General features: G+C 42.0%; 1 protein-coding gene across 6 annotated transcripts in view; it reads right to left on the bottom strand.

The window, feature by feature from the left end:
- LOC132299473 (disease resistance protein RPV1-like) overlaps positions 1-20,969 on the bottom strand; it is a 48,550-nt gene that overhangs the window by 21,363 nt on the left and 6,218 nt on the right. The window lies entirely within an intron of this gene.

A 20,969-nucleotide genomic window follows, 5' to 3' on the forward strand; every position in this document is an offset into this window, starting at 1 on the left:
TGTGTCACTACTTCTGTCATATACTAACCTAACAGCTGCAGTGCCTCGCAAGTATCGTAATATCCACTTCACAGCCTGCCAATGGACCTTCCCAGGTCTATCCATGTATCTGCTCACTACACTAACTGTATGTGAAATGTTTGGCCTAGTGCACACCATAGCATACATAAGGCTACCAACTGCACTAGCATAAGGAACACGAGACGTGTTCCACCTCCTCCTCAGTCTCTAGTGACAATCATGCTGAAAGTCTAAAGTGGGCAGCCAATGGAGTATTCACAAGCTTTGATGCCTACATACCGAAGCGTTCCAGCACCTTCTCAATGTATTTCTACTGTGACAAATACAATATGTCCGCTCCTCTGTCCCTGTGAATTTCCATACCCAATATCCTCTTTGCAGCACCAAGTTCCTTCATCTCAAATTCACCACTTAGTTGAGCCTTCAACATGTTGATTTCGGACATATTCTTGCAAGCTATCAACATGTCATCAACATAGAGCAACAAGTACAAATACGGACCATCTGAGAGCTTCCTGTGATACACACAACTGTCAAACTTACTCCTACAGCAGCCATTCCCAACCATAAAGGTGTCAAATCACTTTTACCATTGTCTAGGAGACTGGTTCAGCCCATACAAGAACTTCAGTAGGCAAACATGATCTTCGTTTCCCAAAATCTCAAACCCCTCAGGCTGATGCATATTCCAACTCACCATGCAAGAAAGTAGTCTTAACATCAAACTGCTCAAGCTCCAAGTCATACAGAGCAACCATAGCAAGTAACACCCAGTTTGAGCTAAGTTTCACCACATGAGAAAACACTTCATTGACCACTGTGCTTCCTTCTTCTTGTATTTTCACATGCTGATTCGGTTGCTTATGTGCTTTCCTCTGCCACACTAAGCGCAAAAGCAACTGAATCAGCATGTGAAAATACATACTTCTCAAGTGGCCTAATATCCCTCCTAGACCTGTCTCTAGCCACACTATACTGCTGCAACTTTGCATTTCCCTCAGCCCGAAACTACACGTGCTTGTGTGTCTACCAAACATGACTATCCTCTAATTGAACCTCTACATGCTTCACCTGCTCACTGACACCCTGAGCTTTCCCTGAATCAACTACCTCCTTCTGCAGAGTAAGCATTGCAAACTCATGAAAGGTCACATCCCTACTTACAAGTATCTTCTTTCTCGAAGCCTCTGAGCACCATAATCTATATCTTTTGACCCCAGGCTAATAACCAAGAAATATGCATTTCTTAGCCCTCGGTTCAAGCTTCCCCTCATCCACATGAGCATACGCTAGACACCCAAATATTCTTAAATTACTGTAACTAGCAGGAGAACCAGACTATACCTCCTCTGGAGTCTTACAGTTGATGTAAACCAGTTCACCGAGTAACTAACTGAAGAAATAGCTTTAGCCCAAAACGCTTTGTCTAACCCTGCATTGGACAACATACACCGTGCCCTCTCCAATAGCATAATGTTCATCTGTTCTGCAACTCCATTCTGTTGCGGAGTCTTCCTCACTGTGTGGTGTCTCACAATCCCGTGAGTCTTGCAGAACTCATTAAATTCTCCATCACAAAATTCCAAGTCATTGTCTGTCTTTAAGCGCTTGACCTGTTTTCCTGTCTGCTTCTCAATCAAGGTCTTCCACTGCTTGAATGTAACAAAACCTCATTCTTGTGCTTTAGAATATAAATCCAAACTTTCTAAAAAAAGTCATCAATCAGCGTCATCATATATCCACTACCACCATGTGAAGTAACCTGAGAGACACCCCAAAGATCAGAATGAATGTAATCTACCGTACCCTTGGTCCTGTGAATTTTTGTACTGAACTTCACTCTGCATTGCTTCCCAAAGACACAATGCTCACAGAAATCCAGCTTCCCAGTTTTCTGACCACCAAGCAAACCCTTCTTACTCAGAACATCCATCCCCCTCTCACTCGTATGCTCAAGCCGCATATGCCACAATCTAGTAGTATCTGAATCCGGATCCGAGGATGATACAACAATTGAACCCGTGATTGTGCTACCCTGCATAGCATATAAACCATGCTTCTTCAGTCCCTTCATCACCACAAGAGCACCCTTGGAAACCCGAATGACTCCACTTTGCCTCATAAGTGCACCCAATGGAATCCAGCGTACCCAGGGAAATCAAATTATTTCTTAGTTCTAGTACATGCCTGACATCAGTCAATGTCCTCACTATGCCATCATACATCTTGATTTGAATTGTAACGATAGCTACAACCTTGCACGCCGCATCATTCCCCATTAGAACTTCTCCTCCATCAATTGATCAATAAGAGATAAACCAGTCCCTGTTTGGACAAGCCTAAAACGAGCAACCTAAATCAAGAATCCACACATCGCAAGAGCTGCCGACTGAAATTGTGAGAACATTACCACCATCTGAATCATTACCCTCTGCAAATGCCACACTTTCAACTTTAGAGGATTTTACCTTTCCCTTCTTACGCTCCAGACAATCCTTTTTGGAGTGCCCTTCCTTATGAAGGATGAAGCATCTCAACACATTCGTTTTGTTCTTAGACTTAGAACGACCTTTGCTGCCAGACCCTCCATTTTGATTCGTTCTCCCTTTAACAAATAACCCCTCTGCCGAGCTTTCTGTATTGCCCTCAAATGTCATTTTCTACAACTCCTTAGAATTCAAAGTTGCCTTCACGTTTTCCATGGACAAAGCAGTTTTGCCATACATCATTGTATCGATAAAGTTCTCATACGAGGGTGGTAGAGAACACAACAGAATAATAGCCTGATCTTCATCCTCTATCTTGACATTAATATTATTCAAGTCCATGATGATACTATTTACCTCGTTAAGATGGCCTTTCAGAGACAAACCTTCGTGCATTTGAAGAGTGAACAACCGCTTCTTTAGATCAGGCGATTCACAAGAGATTTAGTCAAATACCGGCACTCCAACTTCTGTCGCAGCCCATCTGCCATAGTCACTCCAGCAACTTCTCGCAGAACCTCGTTACTCGAGCACAACAAAATCGTACTGTGTGCTTTCTCCATAACCTCAACTCATCTTTGCCCTTGATCTTTTCTAACAATGCATCCTTCCCCTTCAGCACCTTGGATAACCCACCAACAAAGCCTGCATCCTAACCTGCCATAGGTTGAAATCATTTCTGCCGTTAAACTTCTTGATTTCCAGAAACTTGGACGTCATCCCTGCTTCGAACTAAAAGCTCTGATACCAGTTTGTTATGACAAACGCAACGAACCCGTGATAAAACCAAGGATCAAGACAGAAAAGTAAACACACCACACAAAGAACATAAAGATTTAGACTAAATTGGGGCCTTAACATCACAATCCCCATTTCAGTGGCATTGTAGTCTTGGCCACCCTTCGCTTCCTGTTTTGCACCGTCAAGTCCCAAGTCTTCGTAGTGTTTTGTCTTTGTCATTTGAAGCGTGTCAGCTTAGCAAGCATCATTGTGTATGTTTCAAATCTCGAGTTAATAATCGTGTCTAGTCCTTCACAGTTAATTCATTCCAATGTATGGGCCCAATAAAGTATGTTTCTAGTAATAAAATTCGTTATTTTTTTGACATTTGTGGATGATGATTCTCGTATGACTTAGTTGTTTTTAATGCAGAATCGCTTTGAATTATTTTCCATAATTCAAACATTTTGCAAAGAAATCAAAACAAGTTTCATTGCTACATTCAAGTTTTGCGTTCTGATAATGCCAAAGAATATGTCTATAATCCATTTGATAGTTATTTTTGCGTTAAAGGCATTATTCATCAAACCTCGTGTACTTGTACCCCAAAACAAAACAGGGTGGCTAAGCGTAAAAATAGTCGTCTCTTGGAAGTGGCTTGCACTCTTTTGTTTCACATGCATGTCCCTAAACAATTTTGGAGTAATGTTGTGCTTACGGCCTACTATCTCATTAACCGTATGCCATCCTCCATGTTGCATGAAAAATCTCCTCATTCTGTCCTCTTTCCTGATTCCGCCTTATTCCTTCTTACTCCTCGTGTCTTTAGGTGTTTATGTTATGTCCATAACCTCGGACTTTTTAACCCCAAATGTGTGTTTCTTGGATATTCTCGCACTCAGAAGGGTTATAGTTGTTACAGTCCGAACCATCGGAGATATTTCACTAATGTTGATATCTCTTTTTACGAGTCTGTTCCGTATTTTTCGGATTGCAGTTCTCATTTTATATTACTCTTGAATCAACTTTGCCACTTGTTCCTCTTTCCTCAATGTCTCTTAGCCCTGCTCCTCCCCAATCTGCTGCTCCTTTACTGGTTTACACTCGGAGACCCAAGCCGCCTACCATGCTTCACCCACCTCTTTGGAGTCTATAGATCTGGCACGTCTACTGTATTCGACTCTTTACCCATTACTCTACATAAGGGTACTCGGTCATGTGTTACTCATCATCCCATTAGTAACTATGTGTCATATAATTCTTGGTCACCCTTTTTCTCTTGTTTTTCATCCCATTTGTCTACTATTCTTGTTCCAAAGACGATGCAGGTTGCTCTTTCTGATCTGGGCCGCAGAAAAGCAATGAAAGATGAAATGGATGCCCTTCATCATAATAGGACATGGGATCTTGTTTCCTTGCCTTCTAATACCAAACTCGTTGGTTGTATGTGAGTCTATACTGTCAAATACATTCCCGATGGTTCCATTGAGCATTTAAAGGCTTGCCTTGTTGCAAATGGATACACACAGACTTATGGCGTTGATTATGATAAAACATTTTCTCCAGTTACCAAAATTTCGACTATTCAAGTCCTCATTTCTAATGCTGCTAATCGTAACTTGCCTTTAATAACGTTTTCTTACATGGCAACTTAGCTTAAGAGGTCTTCAACCACCTGGGTTTGTTGCTCAAGAGGAGTACCGACACAGTGCTTGTCACTTAAAGAAGGCCCTTCATGGTTTGAAACAATCTCCGAGAGCTTGGTTTGGCAAATTTTCTAAGGTTGCATTAGAGTTTGGTCTTCATAAATGCTAGACAGATCATTCAGTATTTCATCAACATATTGGAGTAGGTTTCATTTTCCTTTAAGTGTATGTGGATGACATTGTTACCACAGGTGATGATTATGCGGGCATTGCTATGTTGAAGGAGTTTCTACAACATTGGCTTCATACTAAAGACTTAGGCAAACTCAGATATTTTTTGGGCATTGAGGTTGCTAGATCGAAGAAAGGTATCAATTTGTCTAAAAGAAAGTATGTGCTGGACTTGTTAGAAGAAATAGGTTTGTTAGGTGGTCGTCCAGTCGATGTTCCTATGGATCCGAACACAAAACCTCAAGGTGATTTATTTGATGACCTTGGCAAACACCGAAGGCTGGTTGCAAACTAATTTATCTCACCATTACTCGTCCCGATATCTCATATGCGGTTAGTGTAGTGAGTCAGTTCATGGGAGCACCTAAAGTGCCACATTGAAATGATGTTGTTCAGATTATTCGTTATCTCAAAGGAGCTCCTAGGCTCGGAGTCAGTTCATGGGAACACCTAAAGTGCCACATTGGAATGATGTTGTTCGGATTATTCGTTATCTCAAAGGAGCTCTTGGGCTTGGGTTGTTGAATAGATCCAATGGGTTCCTTAAGGCAAAAGGTGTTACAGATGCTAATTAGGCTGGTTCACCCCCAGATAAAAGATCCACTACAGAATATTGCACCCCCTTAGGAGGTAATTTAGTTACATAAAAGAGTAAGAAGCAAACAATGGTAGCACGGTCTAGTGCTAAAGCCGAGTATAGGCGATGGCTTATACATCTAGTAAGTTGACATGGTTACAACATTTTCTTGAAGAACTTGGTTTAGGAGTTCAAACTCTTCTTCCGTTGTTTTGTGATAATCGGGCAACTATTCATATTGCCTCTAATCCAGTGGTCCACGAGAGGACTAAAAATATTGAAGTTGATTGTCATTTTATGAGAGAGAAAATATTCAGTGGAAACATCTGTACTCCATTTGTGAAGTCTAAAGATCAATTGGCTAATATGTTCATTAAAGCTCTTAGTCATAACAGATTGAATGTTATTTGTTCCAAGATGGGGGATTATATGATATATATTCTCCAGTTCGAGGGGGAGTGTTCGAATTGTCATATTAGAACACACATGTAATTAGTTTACCCCACAAGGGTAATTTAGTCTTTGTATAGTCTATTTACCCTTGAACACAGCTATATTTAACAATAAAGAGTGAGATAGAGAGAGTGGCTATCTAATACACTTTTTTTTCCAAGTTCTCCATCTTCTTCTCTCCTTCAAAAACCCTAATCACAACGAGAGAGAGACTAAAATGGAACACTTTTTTTTTTTTTTTTTTTTTTTCGATGAGTAAGTTATCATTAAAGGTGCCAAGACGGAAGCACTCCCAAAAGAATACAAAAGGCATCCATGGCGACACTATAACTTCAAGCTATATAGAAAACCCAAAAGATGATCCATTGATTTACAATTCCATTTACCCAAAAAAATAAAGACAATATATTATATTTGAGAGACCAAATAAAGATTCCTCGTCATAAAAGAATCTCTTATTTCTCTCGTGCCAAAAACCCACCATAAACATCTCTGACTCGGCTATCCACTGTACACCCTTTCCAAGCCTCTAACATGCCCACCGTGGATTCTATGAACACCTAAACCAAACCAAACACAATTAAGAACATAGATCACACATCCTTCGCCACTGGGCAATGAAGGTGGTTCGCAGATTCTCCCGACTTCTTACACATGCGATACCAGTTTACCACAATTTGACATCTCCTTCTGAGATTGTCGAGAGAGATATTTCTAAGGGTAATAGACCAAGTAAAGAAAGCCACCTTCAAAGGGGCTTTTGTCCTCAAAATCGCTTTCCCAAGGGAAAGTGAGGCTTGGGATCTCCGTTAGGCTTTAATAAAATGACCTAACCTCAAACACCCCTATTGAGGTGCCCACTCATACCATCTTGTCCATGCCTTCACCCTCCACCACATGGTTATAGATCAAAGCTGAGAACTTTGTGACCTCGATAAGTTCTCAATCATGAAACTCTCTGTGAAATTGCACGTCCCAAGTCACCCTCCCATTATCAAGCCGATAACAATCAACAACCACAACATGAATTTTCACAAAAATCCTAAAAAGATGAGGAAACCTATGAGCCAAAACGACATCCCCACACCAGCCATCCTCCCAAAAGCTGACTTGCCTCCCACTCTGAACTCTAAACCGAATACATATGGAAAATTCATCCCATCCCTTCCTTAAGAGTTTAGGCCTCCCTAGACTGCCACCCTTTATCTTCCTCCTGCAACGACAGGAAATGACTTGCCTGTATAATTTGGTCCTCTCGCCCCAAATCTCCAAAGCTAATTGCCCAACAAAACCTTGTTGAACAAATCCATCCTTTGAATCCCCAAACCTCCCTTTTAAATAAGGGCACACGCTCTCTCCCAATTAACCAAGTGGTGTTTGAACTCATCTCCCATACCTCCTCATAATAACTTCCTCTCAATCTATATTTATCCAAAAAAATAAAAAAAATACTTCCTCTCAATCTCATCTAATCTCTCAACAACTGTTATAGGCATCGAGAATAACGATATGAAGTAGGTAGGAAGATTTGAAATAGTGCTTTTCCTAAGAGTAAGCCTCCCCACTTTTGACAAGTATTGTTTCTTTCAATCTACAAGCCTCTTCTCAAAGCGCTTGACTATGGGATCCCAAACTAAAATCCTCCTCGATAAGGCTCCCTAGGGAAATCCCAAATAGGAGATCAGATATTCCCTTATCAAGGCTCAACTAGAGTGGAACCTTTCTTACGGTAAGTGATAACACATTCCCCAAGCAAACCTCAACATTTCCTAAGAATTCAAAGTTGGACAAGCCCAACTTCTTGTTCATTTTTGCATCAACATTGCAATGGATTCTAACTTAATCTTTGAACCTCAATTAGATTTTCACATCAAAAGAAGTTTTGGGTTTTGGCTTGCTTAAACTGAGAGCCAAAAACTATATTTATATACAAGAATATAGTACAAAAAAGGAAAACCAAATCAAAGAAAACAGAAAATATGCCAAAAACTACGTGATCCCATGTTTATGGGGATTTTACATAAAATACCTAATAAAAGGCTAAAAACAGCAAATAAAATAAATAAAACAATAATAATAAAGATATTTCAACACTTACCCCTCAAGCTGAAGTGTAGATATCAATAAAGTCCAGCTTGGTAATTATGGAATGAAGCAAAGATGGACCAACATATTTGGTGAACACATCGGCAAATTGATCAAAGGACGGAACAAAGCATGGCTTGATAATTCCCGAACAAACCTTCTCTCTACAAAATGAATGTCCACCTCTATATGTTTAGCCCTTTTTGAAGAACAAAATCTAAAGCGAGCATGATGGCTAACTTATTATCACAAAACAAGTCTAAGGACTGTTTTTTACTATATTTATATACAAGAATATAGTACAAAAAAGGAAAACCAAATCAAAGAAAACAGAAAATGTGCCAAAAACTACGTGATCCCATGATTATGGGAATTTTACATAAAATACCTAATAAAAGGCTAAAAATAGCAAATAAAATAAATAAAGCAATAATAATAAAGATATTTCAACACTCACCCCTCAAGCTGGAGTGTAGATATCAATAAAGTCCAGCTCGGGAATTATGGAATGAAGCAAAGATAGACCAACAGATTTGGTGAACACATCGGCAAATTGATCAAAGGACGGAACAAAGCATGGCTTGATAATTCCCAAACAAACCTTCTCTCTACAAAATGAATGTCCACCTCTATATGTTTAGTCCTCTCATGAAGAACAAAATCTAAAGCGAGCATGATGGCTGACTTATTGTCACAAAACAAGTCTGAGGATTGTTTTTTACTTAAACCCTAGCTCCTCTAAGAAAGATCGAAGACACATATTGCCTCTGAGGTTCGAACCCCTGACCTTCCTTTGGAAAGTAGGAGCCTTATACCGCTAGGCCATAGGCATGTTGGTATTGGACCCAGCATAGTCTGCATCACTGAAATAGGATAGCCCAACCTACTTGCTAGAAAAATAGAATAATCCAAGTCCAGGACAGGACTTAAGATATCGAAGAATATGATATATCGCATCCATATGAGTTGTATGAGGGGCATGCATAAATTGGCTCATAGCACTAACTGCAAAAGCCAAATCAAGATGGGTGTTGGTAAGATAAATCAATCTTCCTACCAAGTGTTGATACTGCGAGAGAACATAAAGGAGATCTCCAGGCTTGGCCATGAGAGTAGAAGTAGGTTTACACCTAAGCATACTCGTGTCTCGAAGAAGATCGAAGACATACTTCCTTTGCGATAAAGAGATACCCTACTTAGGTCTAACAACCTCAATTCCCAAGAAATATCTGAGTTGCCCAAGGTCTTTCACATTAAAAGCTTTAGCCAATTGAAGCTTTACTTGAGCAATCCGAGGGATGTTATTGCCAGTAATGGTGATATCATCAACATAGACAAGAAGAATGATAACAACGACTAGTGGAGGAACGGTGGATAAAACATGTACGGTCAGAATGGCACCTACCAAACTCCATGGATAGAATTATATCACTTAAATAGCTAAACCAAGCTTTAGGAGATTGTTTTAACCTAAACAAAGACTTCCGCAATCGACAAACCTTTCCAGCATACTCCCCCTCGACCCGAAAACCGGGTGGAGGATCCATGGAAATGGTCTCAAGAAGATCACGATTAAGGAAAGCATTCTTCACATCAAGCTGATAAAGAGGCCAATTGTGAGAGGCAGCCAGGGAGGCAAGCAAACGAACTGAGGTCAATTTAGCCACAGGAGCAAAGGTATCATTAAAGTCTTTACCAGGAAGCTAAGTAAACCCTTTGGCCACCAAACGAGCCTTATATCGATCAATAGAGCCATTAGCCAGATATTCAACACTGAATACCTATTTGCAACCAACAGTCTTTTCACGATAAGGGAGAGATACAAGTTCCCATGTTTCATTATGCTGCAAAGCATCCATATTTGCCTTCATAGCAGATATCCAATTGGGATTTCGGAGAGCCTCAGACACATTTCTGGGAATGGAAATGGAATCAAGGTTGCCTATAAAGGCTCGGTAAGACCCGAAAAGACATCATAAGAGATATATTGCGATATAAGATGATCAGTACGACAATCGAATCCAAATCTAGCTGGGGTCTGCGGTCCAGAGTGGGATACTGAGACTTGAGAAAAGAGATGTTCCTAAACCCGTATCTGAGGAGGATAAAGTCAGTGGAGGCGGAGCACGAGGGCGTCGAGAATAGACCTGCAAAAGGGGTGAGAAAACCACAGGAGAGCCTCTTCTTGAAAAATAGGAAGAGGAAAACAAGAGGAGAAGCCTCTTGATTGGGAGTAGAAGTTTCCTGCAAGATAGTGTTAAAACCACAAAAAGGGGTATGCTCATTTTTTTTTTTTTTTTTTTTTTTGGATAAATAAACATTTTATAAAAAAAAAAGCTCAGAAGGGGAGCGGAACCCAATAAAATACAAAAGACCACAAAGGCCTCAAGCCTTCAAAGAGGCCAAAAAGTTAACAATTTCCTCCAAAAATCTATGATCTCTTCCTAAAACCCAACAAAAAAGAGTGAAAATAATCGAGAATTTAAGCACCGAAATCGACAATGCCTTTCCTTCAAAGAATCTCCTATTCCTTTCAAGCCAAATACACCACCACACACAAAGCGGCATAGCCCTCCACGCATCCTGACTGAGAGCTTCCACAGGGTAACCTCTCCACGCCTCAATCAACCCTCTAGCAGATCCTGGCATAACCCAAGAAACACCAAATAAGCCAAGCATCAAAACCCAACACTCTCTAGCCAAAGAGCAATGAATGAGAAGGTGATCCACAGATTCCTCATCACCAAGACACATAGAACAACGATTGACCACCACCTGGCTTCTCTTTCTCAAATTATCCTGGGTTAAAATCCTACCCAGAACCGAAGTCCACACAAAGAAAGCCACCTTGAGAGGAGCCTTGGAACGCCAAACAGACTTCCAAGGAAAATGAACTCCAGGAACTAATGAGAGGCACCTAAAGAAAGACCTCACCTCAAAATGCCCCTGAGAGTTTGCAACCCAAGACCAACAATCCGAATCCTCTTCCACAATCTTCTGGCGATACAACAACTCCAAGAAACAAATGGCCTCCTCGATCTCCCAATCCTGAAAGGAATGCCTGAATCGAACATCCCAAACCATTCTCCCATTATCTAGATGATAACAGTTAACCACCATGGCCTGCCTATCCGTAGCAATCTCGTAAAGCTGAGGAAAGGCGAGAGCAAGAAGAACATCTCCACACCACACATCCTCCCAGAAGCAAATCCTCCTCCAATCTCTAAGATGAAACCAAATGTGCTTGGAAAAATCATCCCAACCCTTCCGAATAAATTTCCAGACCCCCACGATCTCTAACTTCCAAAGAACTCCACCCTCCCCTCATTTCCCCAAAACGACACGCCACAAGCCTCCTCCAAAGCCAATGTCTCTCCACCCCAAACCTCCACAACCATTTCCCAAGGAGGGCCTTATTAAAAGGCACCAATTTACGGAGACCCAACCCACCATTGCGAATTGGTCTGCAAACCTGGTCCATCTCACCAAATGAAACTTAAACTCTTCGCCTCTACCCCCCCACAGAAAATTACCCTGCAACCTCTTAATCCTCTCCGCAACTGAAGAGGGAATCTGAAAAAGAGATCAAATAAGTGGGAAGACAAGAGAGGGTGCTCTTAATCAGAGTGACCATGCCGCCTTTGGAGAGATACTGCTTCTTCCGACCCACCAACCTTCTCTTAAATCTATCCACCACTGGATCCCAAATCCCCACACATCTCGAAGGAGCACCCGGAGGCAATCCTAAGTAAGAAATGGAAAATGAACTAGTACGACAACCAAGAATGTCAGCAAAAGTCTCAATCTCAGGGACCTCCACAACCGGCACCAAAACACTATTGCCCACATTCACTTTAAGGCCGGAGACAACTTGGAACCAAATCAAAACACATCTCAAACATCTAATCTGGGACACGTTCGCATCACAAAGAACTAAAGTGTCATCAGCAAACATCAAATGAGAGATTTCCAACTGAGAAACATCATCCCTGCCCACCCGAAAGCCTCTCAAAAGACCCAACTCGGTAGCCCTTCTCATCAATCTACTAAGGGCCTCCATCACAAACAAGAACAAGAAGGAGGAGAGAGGATCTCCCTGTCTCAAGCCCCTTGAACTAGAGAAAAAACCAGTAGGAGCACCATTAACAAGGATCGAAAAGCGAGCACTGGAAATACAAAAATGAATCCATCTCCTCCATCTATCACCGGTAGCCCTTCTCATCAATCTACTAAGGGCCTCCATCACAAACAAGAACAAGAAGGAGGAGAGAGGATCTCCCTGTCTCAAGCCCCTTGAACTAGAGAAAAAACCAGTAGGAGCACCATTAACAAGGATCGAAAAGCGAGCACTGGAAATACAAAAATAAATCCATCTCCTCCATCTATCACCGAACCCCATCCTCTCCATCAGGTACAGAAGAAAGCTCCAACTCACATGGTCATACGCCTTCTTAATGTCCAACTTACAAAGGACACCAGAGACCCCACTACGCAATCTGGAATCCACACACTCACTCGCAATAAGGACTGAATCCAAAATTTGACGGCCTCCTACAAAAGCGTTTTGAGAGTCCGAAATGATGCCATCCAAAACTTTCCTCAATCTTGAAGCAAGCACCTTGGCAACCAACTTGTAGATGCAACCCACCAAACTACTAGAGCGAAAATCCCTTACATCCAACGCCCCTCCCTTTTTCGGAATGAGAGCAATGAACGTGCAATTCAAGCTTTTCTCAAAAGATTCCCGAGAATGGAAAGCATGGAAAGTGCCCATCACCTCCCCTTTAACCACCTCCCAACACTCAAGAAGAAATCTCATGATAAAACCATCTGGACCTGGGGCCTTATCCCCATTGCAGCTCTTCAAAGCAATCAGAACTTCCTCCTCAGAAATAGAGTCAAACTGCAACCCTTCGAGCAAAGGTCTCCACTCAACAGACTCCGTGAACAAATTCTCAAAAAACTCTGAAAATCCTTTGCAAATCTCCTCCTCCTTACGAAAAATAACCCCCTCAACTCAAATCCTCCCTATATGATTGCCTCTTCTATGAGCATTGGCCAATCTGTGGAAAATTTTTGTGTTTCTATCCCCCTCCTTAAGCCACAATGCTTGCGATTTTTGCCTCCACGAGATCTCCTCCATGATAGCAATCTCAGTAAACTCCGCCTTGCCCGCCCTCCTAGCCTTCAAAGTTTCCACCAAATCCCCTTGACCCTCGATCTGGTCAATAGCCGCTATTTCCAAGAACCCGATTTTTTCCTCCATTCAAGATTCCCAAATACCTCTTTATTCCAAGTCTTAAGATTTTACTTTAAGAGACGCAATCTGCCTGCTAGCACATGACTAGGGGTGCCAACCATACCATACCCCTCCCACCAGAGACGGACCCTCTCCAGAAAGCCCTCAGCCTACAACCACATATTCTCGAATCTGAAAGGAGAGCGTCTACTGCACAATCCGCCACAATCCAACATCAACGGAACATGGTTAGAGATAGGACGAGCCAAGGTAGCCTAAACAACATCAGAGAACCTCTCCTCCCACTCCCCCAACACAAGGAATCTGTCAATTCGAGAAAGGGTAGGGGGAGAGCGGCCACTGGACCACGTAAACGGCCCTCCAACCAAAGGCAAATCAATCAGCCCAAACTCATCAATAAACTCCGAGAAAGCCTCCATATCAGATGTCCACCTACCACCCATTGACCTCACAAATGGAGAGCAAACAACATTGAAATCCCCACCAATACACCAAGGCAAACACCATTGACTTCTGATCTCCCCCAGCTCCTCCCGAAGTAAATGATGCATACCGTCCTCCGAAGGACCATAGACACCCGAAAAAACCCAATGAACACCATCCTCAGCCAAAGCAAGAACACATGAAACAAAGAAACGCCCAACCTGAGCATTCACTTTAGACACCCATCTGTTATCCCACGTGATTAAGATGCCCCCCGAGGAACCAATAGCATCCAAAGCAATCCACTCCACAAATCTCCCACCCCAAAGACTCCTCACAATCCTCTCAGACATCGAAGCAAGTTTAGTCTCTTGAAGACACACCACATGGCCCCCACCTTTACGAATAATCGACTTCACCACTTTCCTCCTAATCGGGTCATTGAGACCCCGGACATTCCATGAAAGAATTTGTAGCTTCATAGGGAAACACTTGGGATAGCAAACCCTCCTTCCCTTCCTCCACCTTTCCCTCCTGATCTGGACCCCCGATTTCTCCTTTCATACGTGATAAAATCATTGAGACTTTGCATCACTGTCTCCCCTTTCTCCTCCTGCAACCCAACCTTATCACCCTCCTTTTTCTGAAAATGAGATTTGAGAACATCATTAAATAGACACATCGCCTCATCCACCCTGCCCTCAAAAGAAACACCCAACAGAGGACCCACTTCCAATCCCTTCTCCCTCACCCACTCCTCCTCAAGGTCATTCACTCCAACATTCGTCGAGTCACTAGCCCAATTCCCCCCGGGGGGAACAACAGCCAAAGGCATAGCCAAATTCACTGCTTGTTCCAAGTCTTCCCATGGAATCATGCCCGAGTCCCCATCAAAAGAAGAACCTGCAGCCTCCTCCCAATCATCAAGAACAGAAGAAGAATGCGAGCAAAACTGCGAAACAGGCTCCTCCTCAGTCAAAATGCCTCCTGAATCACAAAGAAAACCTTTCAAAGCCAAATGGTTCCGTAACTCCTTCAGCAGAATTGAGGCCGTATCATCATCAAGCTTCACCTTCACATCCCGACCTACACAAACTGTAACTCCCTCACACAAGCCATCACATCGCCGAGAGAAGCCAAGTCTATTCCCAGAAACACCATCATGCCTGTCAGCCAAAACAGAGTCCCTCTCACCCACCGATGCTAAGGAGTGAGAAACATTATCTATACCACCCATCTCCCGTCCCAAAGAAGTGGTTGACCCCCCCAAGAAAGGAGAATAAGTGGAAGAAGAGCACATCTTAGGAGGGGAAGAACCAGAGGGAACTGAAAACATACCGGAGTCAAAACCCATCTGCGAAGATGCCACCCATTTTTGCTTATCCTTTCGTGACCACTTTTTGCGAAAAGCAAGAAGGATAACCTTTTTCTTAGGCAGACGATGTCTCAACACTGGATCCTTCACTCTTTGATCACCCTTGATTCTCGCTTTCATCGAACCAGCAGCACAAGGAGCTATGACATCTCCTAAGACATCTCCTAATGAAGACAAGGCCTCGAAACTGTTAGACACCAACCCAGATCCACAGTTCAGTCCAGTCTTTAACCCCAAAGACCCACCAACAGAAACTTCTTTAGAAGATTGGATGCTCGGCCCACCGACAGAAACTTCTTTAGGAGATTGGACGCTCAGCCCACCAACAGAAGCTTTTTTAGAAGATTGGGCATTCGATCCACCAACAGACATTTCTTTAGAAGATTGGGTGCATGGCCCACCATCCACAACACCAGAAATAGGCCTCATAGACATTGAAGGAGGTCTTTTAGGCCCATCAAGCAGCCCAGCAGACTCAGGCATAACATTTGAAGAAACAAGAGCTTCGTAACCAAGCCCACCATTAAACCCAACTGAATTTGAAATGATCGTGGGAACAGTTGTTCTCCACTGGGAATGGACAGGGCCTGAGCGCCAACCACGTGGACGGTTGGGAAACCTCCCCCTCCCACGCGCCTGAAGAGCGTGAAAGCCACCGCGTCGTCTTGATTGATCCCGTTGCTGCACAAAAGGCCGACGACCATTTCTGGCAAGACCTCCTCCCCACTGCAACGTCCGAAACCCTTCTTGCCGTCGGCGATTCTGAAAAGCAGGAAGCCCTTCCTTCCGGTTCTGCTTCTGATTGAAAATCCGTTTAAAGCATTCCGAATTACGAATCCAAAGCGCATCTCTCCATTCTTTCCACATCTGGAACTCTACCATTCCTTTTTTCCCCATGGATTCCCACCGCAACCATTCTTTATCCTTAAGCAAATGCGAACCATCATCGCCTTCCAAGCTATCTGTTGTTGGGACAAGCTCGGGAGGCTTCTCCTCCCAAATAAACACCTTATAGCAAAACTGATCATCATGAATGAACACAAACGGAGGGCAAACCCGACTAACAGAGACGGTGATACGGACTCGTTCACCATCCAAAGCTTCATCAGCATCCACCCAAATAAACCCACCACAAAGATCGCCGACTATCACGAACAGAGCATGACTCCAAAGGTGGAGAGGAAGACCGTACAGCGTTACCTTCTTCAGCCCCTTCTCTTTCAACTCTTCCGAGCACCCTACCCTAAAGCTCCAAGCCTCCAAACAAAGAGATGCCGTTCCCCAGTCACAACGACCCCCTTTGAGAACATGATAGGCTTCCGTCGAGGAGGGAAACCGGAAAAGCAAAAAGGAATCCGGCAGAGACGAGACCGTCACACCTGAGGAGACCTTCCAAATACGCGAGGCCCAAGCTGCGATCTGAGCCCCATCACCCACTTCGTTATCAAATTTCCCAACCAGACACGACCGAAGATCATCTCTTCTTCTTCGAACCGAATCATCAACCAAGAAAATCGATGGGCCTCGATACGGATTTGCAGATCTAGCAGATCCACCTTGGAACAAACGAGGCAATCTAGCAACCTCCAAAAAAGAGCGCATGACAAAGAAGAAGAGCAAAAATATTATTACACACTTCAAGAAGAAAACTCGAGCATATCAATAGAATCTAAAAAGGGGTATGCTCGTGAAAGGTGACATCAAGAGAGTGATAGATATGTTTGTGCATATGATCACAACACCGGTAACCTTTTGACATAGAAGAATGTCCTAAAAAGATACATTACATGGCCTTGTCATCAAGTTTAGTATGATAAGGGCCACGATTCTGAATAAAATATATATATCCAAACACCCGAGGCATGATCGAGAAAAGAGTAATATCAGGCTGAAACACTTGTAAAGGGGTCATACCATTTACTCCCACTATCCCAAAATAAGTGTCATGCTTTCCTTTTTTGTCTGTCCCAAAATAATAGTCCACTTTCCTTTTTCAAACAATATATTTCACATCTTTCCATATACGTCCTTTGAGTTTAAATTTTCAAAACTTAAAAGGGCAAGTTAGTAACTTTCCAGGAAGACAATACATGTCCCACATGTCCCCTTAAAAATTACTACTCCCCATAAGCGATACTTAAATTGGGATGGACAAGGGGTATGATTAATGAGAAAAGTAGCCGTAAGAACTGCCATGTGCCAATGCGAGTATGACTTTGGCACATTCATACTACTTAAGAGGCATCGAACAACTAATATTAGTTGGCGGTTTTTACGCTCTGCCATACCATTCTGTTCAGAGGTATGTGGATAAGTAAGCTGATGAAGAATAACATGTTGGTTAAGTTGAGACCCAAACTCATTGGAAATATATTCACGACTGTGATGTTGTGGCCCGAATTTGGTGTCGGGAAGGTGACCCACTTATGACCCAACAACCCCTTTTTTACTCATGGGTCATAGACCCTAATTAGTCTCTTGTAACCCGATATATAAGGGCGCTTAGGGTTTGGAGTGGTGGAAGCGAGAGACTCAAAAATTCGTACATAAACAGAGTAAAGGGCTGAAAACTTGTAAACTCCAATTTTACACATAGTAAAGACTTTCGCCGGATCTCAACCGTGGACGTAGGGTGTTGCTAAACCACATATAAATCTTTGTGTTCTTTGTGTGGTGTGTTTATTTTTCTGTCATGATTCTTGATTTTATATTGGGTTCGTTGCGTTTGTCATAACAACGACCATTGTCAGACCTAATATTCCGAACAACAGTTTTATATTGAGTTTTGATAATTCGGAGGAATTGAGTGAACAATGGCAAAACTTCAAATTTCTTTTTAAGTAAATATACCCATGTGATGCAGGAATAATCATCAATGAACGTGACATAATAATGATACCCTGAAAAAGCATTATCAGGAGGACCTCATACATCAAAATGTATAAGATCAAATATACTAGGTGCACGATGCATATGAGAAATATAACTAATTCTAGTATGTTTAGAAAGCTCACAAATCTCATATTGAAACTGTTATGACAAACACAACAAACCCAAGTTGAACCAAGAATCACGACAGAAAAATAAACACACCACACAAAGAACACAAAAATTTATACGTGGTTCGGCAATAGCCTACTTCCACGGTTAGGATCCGGCGAAAGTTTTCACTATGTGTAAAATCAGATATTACAAGATTTCAGCCCCTCTTTGTTTAACATGAAAAGCAGAAGGAGGAATAGAAGAGCCAGTCTTAGTAGATAAAGCTCCGAACTGCTCCTGAAGTTGACCAATCTGGGACTGTAATTGTCTGAAGTCCTAAAAAGATGGTTAGAGGAATTGATACCATTGGAGTTGAAGGAGCAACAATTTGTGGAGTATGATACCCACCAATAATATTGGCTATTGCGGCAGTCAGCCACGACCAAGGACGATTGCAAGAAAATTTCTACTTTAGCTCACGATGAAGCTTAAAGTAGTGATTCTTTACATGAATCGTGGCTCAACAATATTGACAAAAAACCTTACCTTCTGAAAGTCTAGAACAAGCAACAAGAGCCATTTGATGAACTGAAATCTCTGGTAAAGCTACTTGCTGAGAGATATGGGCGTCTATGCTCCTCGTGGTCAATAATAGCAAAAGCATCATATAAATCAGGCATAGAAGAGGTGTTTATGATATGAGTTCTAAACGCATCATACTTAGATCGTAGACCCATAAAAAAACTGGTAGGTATGCTGCGATCCCAGTCTCTTAACCAAAAGAGTTGCAACTTCTTCAGATAAATCGGAGAGAGGTTCATACTATGCTAATTCTTCCCACCTAGACAGGAGGTACCCAAAATACTCTGATACTGACTACTTGAGTGTCTCCTGAGATGCATGAGTAATTTCATGATAAAGATCAAAAGATAAGAGCGACATTACGGGAGTGGGCATACATCTTGTTAAGCGCTTGCCACAGATGAGAAACGAAAACATGAAACAGAAACATATTATAGATACGCTCCTCCATTGAGTTGACGATCCAACCTAGAATGGTGCATCTGTCCATGTCCCATGCAATATATTTAGTATCCGTCTTTTCCAGTTCCTCGACTAGACCCAAAAGCCAACCAATTTTCCCTTTCCCTCCAATATAGAGTTGAAGAGAATGGGACCAAGATACGAAGTTGCGCCCATTGCACACTAGTAACCCGTTGCGCCGGAGCATGCTGTGCCGAAGATAAAGTATTCTGCACCGAGAATAAAGTATCATTTTGGCTACCAGAATCACCTATAGTACCAAAACAAGGCTGGTCCACACCTCAAAGAGGGAGGAAAGAGAAAAACAAGGCCGGAAAAATTGGCGCTTTCGTCTAAATATGCTGCCGAACAAACACCGGCAGCCCATAAGGTAAAAAAATAATAATAATAAACAGAAAGGCCCTTAGGTCATAAAAAAACCTGAGGGAATTCCCCTAAAAAGTGGTCAAAAACAAAGGCTGGGAGGAGAGGGAGGTGCGCCAGAGGTGAAGGAAAGAGGAAAGAGAAGGTGGCAGCGTTAGGGAAGGAAGATGAGGATGCGAAGGTTTTTGTTTTACTCTGATACCAAAAAGAAGTTTTGGGTTTTGGCTTACTCAAACTGAGAGCCAACAGCTATATTTATATATAAGAATAGAGTACCAAAAAAGGAAACCAAAACAAAGAAAACAGGAAAGATGCCAAAATCTACGTGATCCCATGATTATGGGGATCTTACATAAAAGGCTAAAAACAACAAATAAAATAAATAAAACAATAATAAGTAAGATATTTCAACAACATCCATCTACATCCATGTAAAGTGAACATGACAGGTTTGGCAGATTTGTTAACATATCCAATGATCTGCAATCTTTTAAACGAATACTCATTAAACTCTTTGGAAGTTCCGGAAGTGATCAAAGTCTTGTGCAATTCTCTAATCCAAGTGATTGGAGCATAAATAAGGGTGGCAATTTACCCCGCTCCAGAGGGTACCCGCCCCTATTGGGGCGGTTTTGGGGAGGGTGTAATTGGAATTGGGCGGGTATGGGAGAAGGTTACCCCTAATATTTTATTATCTGTGCAAAATATCCTTAACCATAATTTACTTACCTTACACACCTCTTTCTCACTCAGCTCTCCCTCTCAGATCTCCATTTCTGTTTATTCTCTCTCTCCATCTCTCATCAAATGATCCTAAGAAGACTTTCTAGCATTCTTAATTACTGTATTCAAACCCCCATCTATGTTGTCTCTCACTCCATCTCCTCTCTCTCTCTCTTTGATGAAGATCGATTCGATAATGCTTTTGGATTCAACCTCCAGGTTAGTTTTGTTCTTGAATCTGAGAAATTTTTGCTCGGTTTCATGTTGTGAATATCTCCCGTAGTCAGTGGTTTGTAAGGTTAGTTTACTAAAAAAATTCATTTTGGTTTAGATCTTGCAACCTAGGTTTTCGGTTTCTTCCAATTTCTTTCTTTCTTTCTTTCTTTCTTTCTTTTTTTTGTTTGTATTCTTTGTGATAAAGATGATGTTTTAACATGATTAGTGTTGACTTCTGTTGATTATTTTGTACGGTTTTGTGCTGAAGAAGTGTATACATGCATGTGTAGATGTGTATAAGCACATAGTGAATTCAATTTCTAGGAATTTTCATATCAATTTAATGTGTATATATGTGTGTAAG

The sequence above is a fragment of the Cornus florida genome, unplaced genomic scaffold (genome assembly GCF_030987335.1).
Source record: "Cornus florida cultivar Cherokee Brave unplaced genomic scaffold, ASM3098733v1 CherokeeBrave_3.0.0_Hap2_Chr03, whole genome shotgun sequence".
Lineage (NCBI taxonomy): Eukaryota > Viridiplantae > Streptophyta > Magnoliopsida > Cornales > Cornaceae > Cornus > Cornus florida.